The 15,590-nt window shown below is 30.5% G+C and overlaps 1 pseudogene; it reads left to right on the top strand.

Annotated features, from left to right (window-relative positions):
• Positions 1 to 15,590, top strand: part of LOC145965724 (proto-oncogene tyrosine-protein kinase ROS-like) — an 82,929-nt pseudogene that overhangs the window by 46,244 nt on the left and 21,095 nt on the right.

The following is a 15,590-nucleotide window of genomic DNA, read 5'->3' as shown; positions in this document are numbered from 1 at the left end:
ATAATAAAAGATTGAAATAAAATATATAAAATAATAAATTATATTATAAAATATCTTTATAGATATTATTAATAATCATTGCTTACCTTTCGTGAGTTTCATTATCATTAATTGTTGCTGGTTCTTTTTCGTTTCTGGAACTGTAAATGTATAATATAAGTTATAAAATATTTGTATAAAAATGATAGAAAACGTATTGGTTTATCTTTATTTTATTCTTTTATTGTAATACATATGTATTGCATGCACAACATATACATATTACAATAACGAATTAAAATAAAGATAAACTATTTCATTTCTATAAAGATCTTTTATAATATTTTATTATTTTATATATTTTTAATCTTTTATTGTGCATCTTTTATTTGTTGCGTGCACAATATTTAGTTAACTTTTATTGTAATGCATTTATATTGCTATATGTTGCGTGCACAATACAAATGTATTATAATAAAGGGTTAAAATAAAGATTAGCCAAGTATTGTGCATGCAATACATATGCATTATAATAAAAGATTAAGATAATAAAATAATAAAATAATAAATTATAAAATATCTTTATAGAAATGATAGATAAGTGATTAATTTTTGTTTTTATCTTTTGGAAGTGAAAATATATAATATAAATTATAAAATATTTTTATAAAAATGATAGATAACGTTTTGGTTTATCTTTATTTTAATATTTTCTTATAATATGTATCACGCGTGCAACATATAATGTGTGTATTACGATAAAAGATTAAAATAAAGGTTAACCAATATTATCTATTATTTGTTTATTAATAAAATTTATTATATATATATATATATATATATATATATATATATATATATATAATGTATTTATATTCATGCTTACCTTTTGCGATTAGCCATTGTAAAAAATATTTAATTATTTAATAATTGTATTTCGATCAGTCCCATATAAAAGAATGTTGTAATGTATCAACAATAATTTCGTGAAGACTGCTTCATATTCTGCATTATTTATGAATTGTGAAAAAATATTTAGGTAAGTTGCCAACACTACCGTGTCTCTTGATAATTTGTCTTTATTTTCCTTACTATTAAAAATAGAATTAAATAACTCACTTTTTCTCCGTTCCATTTATATATTCAATGATAAATTAGATAAGCAAAGCAACGATTATTCATTAATGGATTTATAAGTATTAATTGTGAATAATAAATGTAGATTTCTAATGACATATTGATTTGTAATTATCCGTTATTTTTGCAATAAGAATAGCAAAGAAGTTTGAAGGATCTGAATATCTATATAGTAAGCAAAGAGGACCGTCGAATTTTAATAAAATATGACGGGGGTGGTGGCGGGTTCTTTGCTCATTTATTTAAAGATGTTTAACATATAGTACAAAAAAGAGTGATATCCCTAAAAAAATTACCCTTTTAAAAAAAAGGTAAAAAAAGGTGCTAAGTCCGCGTAAAAAACAGTATATGTATTTGCAAAATAGTGTATTATTAACTGTAAAAAACTATTGTAAAAAACCTGTCTCAAAAATAGTGTTATTTTAAAACTGTAAAAAACTACTGTAAAAAACCTATCTTCAAAATAGGATTATTTTAATCTACAAAATAGTTATTTTAATCTGCACAAAATAGTGTTATTTTAAACCGTAAAAAATTGTTCTACAAATTATTTTAATTTTGTGTAAAATTGTATATCCTACAAAAATAATGATATCAAAAAAATTGCGCTAAGTGAAAATAAAAACTTATAAAATTATTTTAACCAAAAAAAGTTATACAAAATAGTTGTTTTAATTTTCTACATTATATCCTAGAAAAATGATGATATCCAAAAATTACGCTAATTGAAAATAAAAACTTAAAATATTTTAACTAAAAAAAATTGTACAAAATAATTGTTTTAATTTCCTACAAATAATATTAAAAAGTTGCGCCAACTGAATAAAAATTTTCACTATAAAATATACATTTCTTTTTTATTTCCAATATTAAAAGAAAAATGATATTAAATGAATTGTAATATATCTATTATAAAAAATCGTTGAAAATATGAACAATCATATACATTGCAATAATCATATGCATATATCCTGAAAAGTTTAATTAAAAAAAAAAAAAAGAAATGATAATACAAAATACAAAATTAAAAATTATTAAAAAAATTAAAAATTAGAAATTAATAAAAAAAAAAATAAAAATTTATATAAAAATTTAAAATTAATACATATAAAAAATTTTAGTTAAAAAACTTAGCGCTGCTACGTTGAATAATGTGCTAATGAAATTAGCAGCGCTAAGTTTTTTAACTAAAATTTTTTTATATGTATTAATTTTTAATTTTTATATAAATTTTTTTTTTTTATTAATTTCTAATTTTTAATTTTTTTAATAATTTTTAATTTTGTATTTTGTATTATCATTTCCTTTTTTTTTTTTTTTAATTAAACTTTTCAGGATATATGCATATGATTATTGCAATGTATATGATTGTTCATATTTTCAACGATTTTTTATAATAGATATATTACAATTCATTTAATATCATTTTTCTTTTAATATTGGATACGTTATTACACGACGCGACGACGCGACGATATTTACCCGGCGACAGCAAGCAGTTTTTGGTTATGGTAGGTTACGGTAGGTTAAGGTACTAACAGCGCTGTCGAACGTGAACATGTGTTTGATTGAAGACGCGACAATTTAGCGTATAATATTATTATCATATGATATTTATACATCGTATATTTGTTTTAAAATTAATTAGAAAAATAAATGTTTAATACTTTCACTATTAATGTTAAATATTATTTATTATTAATACTAAATATTATTATTAAATATTCTTAAATATTATTATTAATATTAAATATTTATTTATTATTATTAAATAGTATTATTAATATTAAATATTTATTTATTATTATTAAATATTATTATTAATATTAAATATATTTATTTATTATTATTAAGTATTTATTAAACTATTATCTGATTGAAAATCGATAATCATATGAAAATAATATGAAAAAATATCATTAAATTCTGACGGTCCAATCTCTCTTGGTTTTTTCTTATAGTTTTAAAAACGAAAGAAAGTATTTCAAATGTTCAAAAATATTGGTCGCTCTGATTTCGTTTCTAAAACCATAAGAAAAAACCAAGAGAGATTGAAACGCCAGAATTTAATGATATTTTTTCATATTATTTTCATATGATTATCGATTTTCAGATAATAGTTTAATCAGATAATAGTTTAATCAGATAATAGTTTAATAAATATTTAATAATAATAAATAAATATATTTAATATTAATAATAATATTTAATAATTATAAATAAATATTTAATATTAATAATACTATTTAATAATAATAAATAAATATTTAATATTAATACCCACACGGAACATGACATCCATTGGAGGTCCATATAACCTCCATATCTCCATGTGACCTCTATCTCCACGGTGGATGTTCAATGGATCTCTAATAGAAATCCATATTATCTCCACGGTAGATGTCGTTTGTAAATTCATCATGGATGTCCATTAGACGTCGGTTATGGATGTATGATAGATGTGTACACATTTCTCTTAACATAAATAATTTTTATTAATTATTTTTTCTAGTATTGGTAAATATTATTTTTTGTTACTTTATCTTATATCTCACTAATAATTATAGTCAGTGGAAGTAAAATTTCACTGTAAAATCAGTAATCGCGCTAGTTCGTTCGTTTACCGCTATGGTGCGCTCTTTTTCTCGTACTTGTGTTTTAGTCATGAGAATTATATAAAGCTTGCAAAAGGCGACAGATAAAATTAAAAGTATTACTTCGATCTAATTTCTGATACAGTTTCAATAGAGGAACTTCAGATATTAAATCGATTTTATAAGTCGGACAAGTAAATGTCCGGCCAATAAACGAAAATGATCCGTTCATTATTTATTTGTTACTTCATATAACGTACATATGACATCCGTGAAACCTCGATAAAATATCTATAATTACTCCATATAACGTATATCTGACATCCATAAGAGCTCCACAAAATATCTATAATTACTCCGTATAACGTACATATGACATCCATGAACACTTCATTCAATACCTATAATTAGTCCGTATAACGTATATATGACATCTATGAATACGTCTAATGGATGTCGAATGGAGGTATAAAATGCGGAACTGTGGATGTCTAGTAGATGTTTACGGGACGTTTCATGGACATCTAATGGAGGTTTCGAATCTCCATGGTAGACGTCTAGTGGACATCCATTAGAGGTTTTTGTTCCGTGTGGGTAATAATATTTAAGAATATTTAATAATAATATTTAGTATTAATAATAAATAATATTTAACATTAATAGTGAAAGTATTAAACATTTATTTATTCTAATTAATTTTAAAACAAATATACGATGTATAAATATCATATGATAATAATATTATACACTAAATTGTCGCGTCTTCAATCAAACACATGTTCACGTTCGACAGCGCTGTTAGTACCTTAACCTACCGTAATCTACCATAACCAAAAACTGCTTGCTGTCGCCGGGTAAATATCGTCGTGTCGTCGCGTCGTGTAATAACGTATGTGCGCGTGTCTTTCTTTAATCGAGTGGTTTTTAATTGCCAACAGTGATTATTCGACAGTGATTGATAGTGATTAGTGATAGAGTCATTGGTAAATTTCTCGTCTTATCGAGTGAGAGAATGAATGTGATTATGTTGAAGTTTATAAAAGAATACAGTTTATAAAAGAAAAAAGAACTTTCGATTAGTTATTTAGTGTGGATCCTTTAGAACGTGATATCTACGTTCAATTTGAGTGAAAGTACGATCTATCCGAAAATTCATTTCTCAAGGAATTACAGCAATACATCGAACAAGGTAATAATAACTATTCTTTAGTGTTGTGTGAAAACAGATTTCGGGATGTCAAATAAACAGTGTTAGAGAAAATTCGCGAAAGAGAGGGGTTTTTAGTGGGTAGGGAGTACCGAGTTGGTAATTCGACTTGGTACTCGAGTCCCACATAACTCACCGGACCGTCCGGTGAGTATGCATAAAATGCATTTTCCCCTCTCTCGTAAAAAAAAAAACCAGTACAATTTAAAATAATAATAATAATTAAAGCGAAAATGTATAATAATAAAAAGTAAATAATAATTTAAGTAAGAATAATAATGACTTAAAGTGAGTAAGCAAATGAGAGAGAGAGAGAGAGAGAGAGAGAGTGAGGGAGGGAGAGAGAGAGAGGCAGAGAGAGAGAGAGAATGGGAATGTATGTATTCGCATGTGTATGTCTGTAGCGATCAGGTGATCGCAGCAGGCGCCCCGCGTAAGCACCCGCGTCTGACGTTGAATCGCGCCACCCTTGCCTGCCTCTTGTATCCGACCAGTCATAAGTTAATTACTTCTTTTAATAATTCAAAAACTAAGCGTCGGACGAAATTTTGCCAAAGGAAAAATCGTCTTAGAATTGACTCAAAAATGTGTCATTTTAAGGACAATTAGGTTATTTTGAATCACCCTGTATATATATACATATATATATATATATATATATATATATATATATATATTATACGTGTAATCATTATACGTATACTTTCGATAATTTTTCGTGTAATTTACATAAGAATGTATTCACGTAATTTGCAATCGTAAATACAAATTTATATAATATAATTATAATTATAATTGTATTTTATACACAATTATGTCAATAATTAAGAAAATCAATATTAGATTATAATAAATATACAATTATAACTATTTACAATTTACAAAACACAATTTACTAATTACAAATTACAATTTACAAAATACAATTTATGATGTTATCAATATGAAATAAATGTACTCGATTTATTCAAATATTTAATAATTTGACATAAATAATAACTTTAATAATAATAATTAAATAATAATTTTAACATAACTAATTTGATATTGACAGCATTAACATTTGGACTTAATATTATAGCTATATATTAATTTACACATATATATGATATATTTTTAATTTTTTAAATAAAGTATCACATGTTAAAATATATCTTGAACATTTATAATTATACAATTTGTTTATTCTTCTTGAAAATAATTTTGATAATTTAAATTTCATTTTTAAAACTTTTTTAAAACTAAATTCAATTTAATTTTTTAAAAATAATTGTAATTTATTACAAAGAATTACACGAAAGTATCCAAAATATATGAATAATATAAAATTTATTAAAAATTTCTACATAGTCCAAACAAGACTGATTAGCAATGAATTACGCGATATTTATTGTTAATAATTGACATACAATAATAGAATTTAAGAATAGAAATTAGTTTTATATAAATAACGTTTAAACGTAAATAATCGTGATCAAAAGAGTCATTAATAAAATTATTGATCGTTTCTTCGATTGTAGAAAAAAGTATTTGCATTACTGGCGCATTTTATGTAGGTTATTAATATTCAAAACGCGAAAAGATAGAGCAAGCTTCGATGTAAATCAATGATTAAAATACAAGATAAATGACAATTTAAAATTCGCGAGAAAAAATAACGAATAAATAAATCGATAATATTAGGAATATTCGATTACGATACGCATAATTTTTGTATAATATAAAAATTGAAACCGTCGATAGACAGTGTGCGACGTAATTGTTAGGTCAAACAAATACGAAGATATTTCGAGATATTTGAGATCTATAATATTTGCGAATATATAATTTATTGTCTGATTTATTTGCGAATTTTTAAAAGATAAATCGCGATTTACAATTCGCGAGAAGACGCGACAAATAAATAAATCGACATTCGGAATATTCGATTGCGATATGTATAATTTTTATAATATAATCGGAGCCGCTATAGACACGCGCGATATAATTACTATCACACACAAATGCAAAGATATTTCGATAGACATTTAAGGTATGTAATATTTGCGAATTTATTTGCGATTTATTTGCGATTAATACGCTATTTTATATAAATGTCGCGATTAAAAAAATACATATTGAAAATACATATTGCATCTCGCGCATGATTAGTTAAATGAAATAAAATGAATCTTAAGACTTTACAATTTTAAATATAATTAACATATAATTAAAAAATCGCGTTGTTTGCCACGCTTAATAGAGAATAACGGAACGAATGATTTTATCAATGTCCCTCTCTAATAATTTAACTATCCAACTATATCTCTAACTATCGATGTATTAGTAGAGTTTAATAAGATTTATATAATGATTTAAACAGTCGCGATTAATCATTAATAAAATTATCGTCTTTTTAAATAGTAGAAAAAAATATTTGCACTATTAGCGCAGACTATAAAAGACAATATGCAAAGACGTGGAAAGATAGACAAAGTTTGGATGTAAGTCAGTGATTAAGTTAGATAAATCGCGATTTAAAATTCGCGAGAAAACGCGACGAATAAATAAATTGATAATACACGAAATATTCGAGACATATAATTTTTATAATATAATAATCGCGAAGTCCTCAATAAATACGCGCGCAATATAACTATGCTGTCCCATATAAGTACGAAGATATATTTCGACAGACATTCGAGGTCTGTAATATTTGCGAATATAAAATTCACTACCCGATTTATTTGCGATTAACATGCAATTTTATATGAACGCCGTCAAATAAGATACATATCCTATCTCGCGTATAATTAGTTAAATAAGATAAAATGGAAAATTTTTATAATATGATAATCGAAATCATCAAGACGCGTGCGCGATATATTATTATCACTCAAATTATCACACAATTTGTAAATAATCGCGATTAAAACAGTCATTAATAAAATTATCGATCGTCTTTTAAATAGTAGCAAAAAATATTCGCACTACTAGCGCATTTTGCGCGGACTATTAAAAACAATATTCAAAGACGTGGAAGGATAAACAAAGGTTCGATGTATAAGTCAACGATTAAATTATAAGATAATCACGATTTAAAATTCCCGAGAAAACGCGACAAATAAATAAATCGGTAATATTCGGAATATCCGATTGCGCGATATAATTATTATCATAAAGATCGATAAGATCTTTATTAAAATGGCAATTTCGTCTAAAAACGCGAAAAGAACGAGGGAAAAACACAGTGTTTTCGCAACCGTAATTAATTAATTTATTTATGAATATTTTCCGGCACGAAATTCGTAAATGTACCAATATAACTGAAAAAACAAATTATTAAATTCATAATAATTAACTCGCGATTCTATAATATCGAAGGCGATCGTTAAATTTTGTGAAGCTAATACTTAATCGCTAACTTAACATCGACTCTTTATACTCTTATTCGATATTTTTTTACTTAGCAATATTTAAGAATATTATTTGAGAGGGACGACAATAAGATCCTTTATTAAAACGGCAATCTCGTCTAAGAACGCGAAAAGAACGCGAAAAGAACGCGAAAAGAACGCGGAAAGAGCACGGTATTTTCGCTATCATAATTTATTTCATGAATATTCAGTTCCGCGCGATATGGAATTCATAAATAGATAAATCTAACGAAAAGCGTATCATTAAATTTATAATAATTGAATCGCGATTCTATAACGAAGGCGTTTGTCAAATTTTGTGAAGCTTATATTTAATCATTAATTTAACATCGAATTTTTACATTTTTACATTTTTTTATATTTAATACCACGAAAATTAGCAATATTTGTAAAGTTCTAATCCAAATATTTATAAAATTTGAAATATATAAAATTATACATATATATCTAAAGTTTATTTATAAAAATTTTCCGAATTTATTAATGACTCTTTGATATGAAAATGCAAACAGTTACTCTTTTATGATTATTTTAAAAAATATATAGAATTAAATATGTTAATTTAATGAATTACTGTTATATAATTATTATACGTATACTTTGGATCAGTGCTGGGATTTACTTGCAACTTTCGGCCAGATTTCTTAGCTTACGCCTACTGTTCCCCTCTTACCGTTCGCGTCTTAACAACCGCGCCGCCGAACACTTGTAACTAAGGAGCGCTCAGGAAGGTGCGCGTCACAAATGTAATGTGGCAATCTATCTAAGTTCTCTTTATTGTTTATTAATAATAAAAATAATTATTCTATTATTAATTACGTATATGTTCTGTAACAATTTAAAATATTTGTGTTTTGAAACGTAATTAATAAAGAGAATAATAAAGAGAACTTAGATAGATAGATTGCTACATTACATTTGTGACGCGCACGTTCCTGAGCGCTCCTTAGTTACGAGCGGTGCGAGCGGTAAAAGGGGAACAGTAGGCGTAAACTAAGAAATCTGGCTGAAAGTTGCAAGTAAATCCCAGCACTGATCTAGAATACACATGTTGCAAATAGTTGATAAAGAGCCTGCATATAATGAGTGGTTCTATCGGGGAATAATTTAATTCTATATTTTAAAGCAAATATAATATAATAATTTAATTTTATATTTTAAAGTTTTTTGTAAATCCTCGTGTATTTCTAATCTTTTGTATATATGTATATTTCTATTTGCATATGTTTTACTTTCGTTTCTAGTTCGATGAAATTAAAGAGACGAAAATACATTTATATGAATATTATTAGCTTATCAATCTTAATAGATTTTTGAAAATCGTCTCATAAATATGGATAATACAGCTGTTTGTCGATTAGACATAATTTCCGGATGTATTCATGATCCAGACCTTGCAATGTTGGCGATTGTTTTTTTTTATAGAAATAAGATACAATATATATATGAATATTTTATATCTTATTTCTACAATGAAAGATACAAGAGCTAGCATTGCGAGGTTTGGGTCAAGAATACATTCCGCATATATTATATAATTCATTAAATACAAAGCGTACCAAGATGCGTAAAGGCTAATCAAGACAAGAGATTTGCAAGCTTTTTGTACAATTAATATATTAATCCGTATTTTATTAACCTTTCCTTCAGTTTTTTACATATATATATACTTTTGTGGCTGAGCATATAGAAAATCTCACAGGTATTTGTATCGAAGAAATATATTTTAGTCATCTTGAAGAAGACTCAGTGGATCCTCGACGATCTTCTCGACCGTTTTCTTCAGATCTCTAGTGAAAAGTTGTTATGAGAAATTCTAACTGTCCCGTATCTATTGGTACGGCTTTATGTTCCAAGCCTCTCTATCCAAAGAATTTTCAAAATAAAGATCTGGTCCTCGGAAGAGTGACAAATAATAAACGTAAGACAAAACCTTTTGAAATTGATAGTGCACGTGCGCTCGTTCGACAGGCCACCCTCAAGCGTTCTCCGAATCGCCAAATCATCAAGCGATAAGATAATCAGCTCACTCCCACTCTCTACTGGATGGAGCTAAGTCTCGAGCCAAAGGGCTTAACCAATTAAAATCTTAAGAGATCCCTCTCCTTTTAAAAAATCAAGCTCCTTGACCTTAGGAAGGGAGTAATAGAAATCATTTCATTCGCCTAAAAAGATTCCCCACCATCCAGAAGGGAGGAGGAGTAAAATCCTTAAAACTCGCGAGCCGAAGACGCGGACTCACTTCAGTTCACAGTTCATAGTACACAGTTCATTCTTTAAAAATTATCACGCCAGCTCTTCCGTGCAAGTTCAGAGTCTTTACTCACGGTCTTACTAGAAAGATTCTCTCGCCGGTTATACTTTTCTCCAGTTCACATACAATAAAACAAAGAATATATATATATATATTCTAAAAGTGCGATCTCTAAACAAACTGTTCACGTGCGGCTGAATCTCACAATAAATTAAGTGAAGTGAGTGAGGTACACTGCGGATTAACCGAGCCCTTCCTCACCAGCTGCCAGCAATTGGACACTTGCGCCTCCAAGCCCGGCCGAGCTGAATTTTGTTTACATATTTCAACGCTCGCTATAATTAGTAAGTCTAATTTAATTTTATTGTCTTCCCCCTCTCGTGTTAACTTTGTAACTGGTTGTCATTGGGAATGATCCTAGACCGATAGGTAAACGAAAGAAATATTCTACATCCAGCTTTGAGAAATAAGTTTTTTTTTAGTCAATAATCATTTTTACTTTTCCTTGTCCCACTCGCCTTTCTAATCCACCCATCATAATCCCTCGTTCGCCGGGAATCTCCGCAAGGCGATTCGCGAACAATTCCTCGTTCGCCGGGAATCTCCGCAAGGCGATTCGCGAACAATCCCTCGTTCGCCGGGAATCTCCGCAAGGCGATTCGCGAACAATCCCTCGTTCGCCGGGAATCTCCGCAAGGCGATTCGCGAACAATCCCTCGTTCGCCGGGAATCTCCGCAAGGCGATTCGCGAACAATCCCTCGTTCGCCGGGAATCTCCGCAAGGCGATTCGCGAACAATCCCTCGTTCGCCGGGAATCTCCGCAAGGCGATTCGCGAACAATTCCTCGTTCGCCGGGAATCTCCGCAAGGCGATTCGCGAACAATTCCCTGTTCGCCGGGAATCTCCGCAAGGCCATTCGCGAACAATTCCCCGTTCGCCGGGAATCTCCGCAAGGCGATTCGCGAACAATCCTAATCCGAATTTCTCCTAAATTTCAAACCTTTATTTGAAACCATTTTCGATTCATTTCCTTTTATTTATTACTTAACTATCTCTTTATTTGTATGACCAATTTAAACTTAAGAGTAAAATCTTTCGGAACGAATTATCATTTTGCCTAAGGCTTATCCATCTTTTCCCAATGACAACAGTGATATATTTTATAATAGCTAATCTAACATCAAATCAGTAAGATATTCAGCGTCAAAATTATTATTAGTGCCTCCCACCGGTAAACGGCGGGCAGCGTTGCGGTGGCGGAATCGGCTGAACAGACGGATACAGGCTCAATCTTTACCTAAACCTATTAATGGCGATACCTTAGATAATATTGACGCGCCCGTTAGCAGTAATAAACTCGACACTAACACACACACACCTAACCCCTCTTCCTCACCCCGTATTCCGAATTATTCTCCAATTTCATCCCCAGGGCATTCCTCGACCTCCCCCGGTACACCTGTTCCAGGCCCCGCGCCGTCGTCTGGTTCACCCCCCAGATCTCCTACCCCGACCCCACCAGAATTTTCTCCTTCCCCAGCTACTTCATCAACCCTTGTATTCGAACCCTCTCCTTTGCCTTCTCCCGAACCCCCTCGTTCCCCCTCACCTCCTGTCCGGGAGCGTACCCCTCCCATACCTGTCATCACCCTCGACTCAGACCCTCCTTCCCCTTCCACCTCCTCGGAGTTTTCTGAATTCAGCGAGGCTCTGGAAGATTTCGCGAGAGATCTTCCCGACCTTGAACAAGATTCCCCCGATTTCGACTTCCCTCCCGATTCCCCGTCGGAACACCCCTGAAACTCCTGAACCTCTCCCTCCTCACCCTCTAAGTTATTTCCTATCACAGTTTCCCCTCATCGACTTCCCCATTCCCGAAGGAACTTTCCGTGTGGGCCCCGGTCCTGTTGATCACGAGGAGTTCCTTCACTACCTTACCACTGCCCCTCCCGATGCTATAATTGCTTGGCATCTCCCTGGCTCCCACCTTCCATTAGGAGTTCCTATACAAGCCCTGTGGAAGAAATTCCCTCCGTCCACTATCCAATTTGAAAATCCTTGACCTTTTGTGCTCCCCCCCCCTTCTTTTTTCTTCCCCACCTATAATATACCTGTTTAGATAGCAAATTTTAAATTAAAAGAAACAAAATTGTAATAATCTCCAGCCAGGGTTAATACTTAAGATTAGATTTACCACTTTTATTCCTGGCTGACGTCCTCCGAACCAATGTAACACCCGCGGAAATTCCCTCGCACATACAAACAACACACATATAAAATTTTCAACTATATTTTGTATTTTTAGAAAAGATCTTTATGTAAACATATTTCATATCGCTCAAACGACTAATTATTGGATAAATGATAATTTATAATAAAATCTTCATTTAATTTTGCTACCCGTTCTCATTCCTTGAAGTCCGAAATCGCACAGGGTCCCGTCCCGAGTAAAAGAGATTCGATTCTCTTTCCGAAAAGGGACCGACGAGCGTAACGGCCTAGGACACTCACAGAGTTAAAGGGACCATTCTGGTCACTGACCTGTGCCAGGCCCCTGACAGTGCGCTCGACCCGATCTATACACACGCCCGAAAAGTGTGTCACCGGGTAAGTAGGTTGCGTCCTTCCAGACGGCCCGACCTTTCAAGGGTCTGGACGTAACAATTATATACATTATATAAAAAGTGTTTTAAGAATTAAAAGAATCCTAATTCTCATTAAATATTTTAAAAATAAATTTTCTCTGAATAAATATAAAATGCGTTTTAATTTCTTAGGGAGAATTTATGTATATTATTTTGTAGGACCTAAATCCAAAATTGTTGTTCTTAAGATAGCCGAAATGGATAGGGGATTACTCGGAAGTATTAGACAAGATAGATCACGCAATTAGTTGTCACCACACTTAATTTAATAATGATGTCAAATTATATTTAAACGTTAACTCAATGGTATAAACTCAGTCAGATTCGTTATCGGAACTCTCTCGCGACTTTCCTCTACAACGGCTGATTTTCGGGTCGTGTCTGTTTTGGTCCCGCAGGACCCCGCACCAGTGATGCCAGATTCCGGCCTTTCGGTAGCATGCGTTAGCATGGAGGGGATAATAGAAAAAGACAAAACATGATTCTCTCTCGCTCTTTTCTCGCAGAGTCAAAAATTGCCTGACACCCTGTATATACAGGGTGAGCCATTTTAATTAACGCACGCAATTATTTCGGAAACAAAGCATTTTAGAGAAAAATGTTTCAGACAAAAGTTTTATGGTTTCGAGGGGGCCATAAGATGGTACCATTGGTTTGACCTTGAAGAGTCATTTGAAGGTCACGTGAAGGTCACTTCAATTTTTTTTAACGGAACACCCTATATATTTTTGCACATTCTAGTAGCTTATCTCGAGAGCTTTCCAAACACTATAATTAAGTACCTTTTCGTTAAGTACTTTTTGAGTTATGAGGCTTGAAATAATTTCTTAATTTTACATAAACCGTAAAATATCTTGTAAAATATTCATTTTTCGATTATCTTACCTTAATACTTTTATGTACAAAATAATGAAAGGAATCAATTGGTGTAAAGAAAACACATAGTTGTTTTTAAGAAAAAATATGGAATTGTTAATTGCAAATTACATATTTTTTCTTCAAAACAACTATGTGTTTTCTTTACACCAATTGATTCCTCTCATTATTTTGTACATAAAAGTATTAAGGTAAGATAATCGAAAAATGAATATTTTACAAGATATTTTACGGTTTATGTAAAATTAAGAAATTATTTCAAGCCTCATAACTCAAAAAGTGCTTAACGAAAAGGAACTTAATTATAGTGTTTTGGAAAGCTCTCGAGATAAGCTACTAGAATGTGCAAAAATATATAGGGTGTTCCGTTAAAAAAAATTGAAGTGACCTTCACGTGACCTTCAAATGACTCTTCAAGGTCAAACCAATGGTACCATCTTATGGCCCCCTCGAAACCATAAAACTTTTGTCTGAAACATTTTTCTCTAAAATGCTTTGTTTCCGAAATAATTGCGTGCGTTAATTAAAATGGCTCACCCTGTATACAGTGGTTACCAAACATTCCGGGCCACCTAAATAATTTTTGAATGGTTTGAAATATAGGATTGAAATTTATAGGGATACAATGGGATCACAAAGTCTATTATTTAACCACAAAAACACCCACCACCACACTCCCGGGGAACGGGGAGAGGGGGGAGCAAAAAATCTTAAATGGCAACCCCTATTTTTTATTACATATTTTTATAGCTGAAGTCGAGAGCTTTCCAAAACACTATAACTAAATATTTTTTCATCAAGTACTTTCCGAGTTATGAGGCTTGAAATCATTTTTTAATTTTACATATACCGTAAAATATCTTGTAAAATATTCATTTTTCGATTATCTTACCTTAATACTTTTATGTACAAAATAATGAGAGAAATCAATTGGTGTAAAGAAAACACAGTTATTTTTAAGAAAAAATATGTAATTGTTAATTGCAAATACATATTTTTTCTTCGAAACAACTATGTGTTTTCTTTACAACCATTGATTCCTCTCATTACTTTGTACATAAAAGTATTAAAGTAAGATAATCGAAAAATGAATATTTTACAAGATATTTTACGGTTTATGTAAAATTAAGAAATGATTTCAAGCCTTATAACTCAAAAAGTACTTGAGAGAAAAATATTTTATTATAGTGTTTTGGAAAGCCCTCGAGATAAACTACAAGAATATGCAATGAAAAATAGGGGATTCCATTTAAAAAATTGACGGTGACCTTCACGTGACCTTCAAATGACTCTCCATAGTTAAATCATTGCCACCATCTGATGGCTCCCTTCAAGCCATACAACTTTTGTTTGAAACATTTCTTTCTAAAGTGCATAGTTTATGAAATATTCGACCGTTCCTGGACTTTTGGGACACCCTGTATATATATAATTATTATTTCTAAAAATAACAATTTTTAAAATTAATGAAGTTTTCTGTC

The sequence above is a fragment of the Camponotus vicinus genome, unplaced genomic scaffold, assembly GCF_025532165.1.
Source record: "Camponotus vicinus isolate PSW18456_S1 unplaced genomic scaffold, iyCamVici1.0 SCAF_14, whole genome shotgun sequence".
Taxonomy (NCBI): domain Eukaryota; kingdom Metazoa; phylum Arthropoda; class Insecta; order Hymenoptera; family Formicidae; genus Camponotus; species Camponotus vicinus.
The sequence above is the reverse complement of the archived record's forward strand: the minus strand, read 5'-3'. Positions and strand labels throughout refer to the sequence as shown.